Source organism: Heptranchias perlo, unplaced genomic scaffold (assembly GCF_035084215.1).
Source record: "Heptranchias perlo isolate sHepPer1 unplaced genomic scaffold, sHepPer1.hap1 HAP1_SCAFFOLD_308, whole genome shotgun sequence".
Taxonomy (NCBI): Eukaryota; Metazoa; Chordata; class Chondrichthyes; order Hexanchiformes; family Hexanchidae; genus Heptranchias; species Heptranchias perlo.
Genome location: NW_027139320.1, coordinates 64875 through 66858, shown reverse-complemented (window position 1 = coordinate 66858; position 1984 = coordinate 64875).

Below are 1984 nucleotides of genomic sequence, written 5' to 3'. Positions count from 1 at the left end.
TTCTCTGTTTCTCTCTGTCTCTCTCTGTTTCTCTCTCTCTGTTTCTCTCTGTCTCTCTCTGTTTCTCTCTGTCTGTTTTTCTTTCTCTCTCTCTGTCGCTGTCTGTTTCTCTCTCTCTGTTTCTCTCTCTGTCTCGCTCTCTCCCTTCTGTCTGTTTCTCTGTTTCTCTCTGTTTCTCTCTGGCTGTCTAACTCTCTTTTCTCCTTTTTCTGTCGACGTTTCTGCCTCTTTCCCTTTTTCTCCTCTCTGTTTCGTTCTCTTTCTTGCTGTTGTTTTCTCTCTGTCGCTCTCTCTCTCTGTCTCTCACAGACACAGACACACACACCTACACAGACAGGCACACACGCACAGAGACAGACAGGCACATCGCCACAGACACCCACATAAAGGCACACAGACACGCAGGCAGACAGACAGACAAACACATACACACACGCAAACACACAGACACACACATACACAGGCAGACAAACACACACACACAAACACACATAGTCACAGACAGACACACACACAGATACACACACATACACAGACAGACACACACACACAGAGATACACACGCATGCACAGATACACACACACATACACAGACAGACAGACACACACGCCACACAGATACACACACACACAGACACACACACACAGACACACACACACATACGCACACACATACACAGACAGACACACACACACACAGACACGCAGATACAAACACACAGACACACACACACACAGACACACACACACACAGATACACACACACATACACAGACAGACACGCACACACAAACACAGACACACAGTCACACAGACAAACGCATACACACACACACACACACACACACACGTCATCAGTGAGTTGGGACAAGCCCCTTCGCTGTTACAGCAACACAGAATTCCAGAGCAATCAGAAGGGCGAGGGCTGTGAATGTGATTCAGTAGCACATGTGTCTGGTGTGTGTGTGTCTGGGTGTGTGTGTGTCTGGGTGTGTGTTGTGTCTGGGTGTGTGTGTGTCTGGGTGTGTGTGTGTCTGGGTGGTGTGTGTGTCTGGGTGTGAGTGTGTGTTTTTAAAACAGTGCGGAGTGGGGAGTGCGGAGGAGAGAGGGGAGGAGAGTCTATTGTATTACAAACTCTGAGACTTTGAAGACTTTAGAGCAGAGACACTGGTGCAGAGCAGGCTCACATTCCTGCTCCCCGCGATCCACCATCTGTCAGGGAATCAGGAATTTGTGGCTGTAACTGGATGTCTGGTGGAGTTCACCGACTGACAAACAGTCTCCCCCACCCCCTACTGAGGGAGCGCCGCGCTGTCGGAGGGTCGGTACTGAGGGAGCGCCGCGCTGTCGGAGGGTCGGTACTGAGGGAGCGCCGCACTGTCGGAGGGTTGGTACTGAGGGAGCGCCGCACTGTCGGAGGGTCAGTACTGAGGGAGCGCCGCACTGTCGGAGGGTCAGTACTGAGGGAGCGCCGCACTGTCGGAGGGTCGGTACTGAGGGAGCGCCGCACTGTCGGAGGGTCGGTACTGAGGGAGCGCCGCACTGTCGGAGGGTCGGTACTGAGGGAGCGCCGCACTGTCGGAGGGTCGGTACTGAGGGAGCGGCCGCACTGTCGGAGGGTCGGTACTGAGGGAGCGCCGCACTGTCGGAGGGTCGGTACTGAGGGAGCGCCTCACTGTCGGAGGGTCAGTACTGAGGGAGCGCTGCACTGTCGGAGGGTCAGTACTGAGGGAGCGCCGCACTGTTGGAGGGTCAGTACTGAGGGAAGCGCCGCACTGTCGGAGGGTCAGTACTGAGGGAGCGCCGCACTGTCGGAGGGTCGGTACTGAGGGAGCGCCGCACTGTCGGAGGGTCAGTACTGAGGGAGTGCTGCACCGTCGGAGGGTCGGTACTGAGGGAGCGCCGCACTGTCGGAGGGTCAGTACTGAGGGAGCGCCGCACTGTCGGAGGGTCAGTACTGAGGGAGCGCCGCACTGTCGGAGGG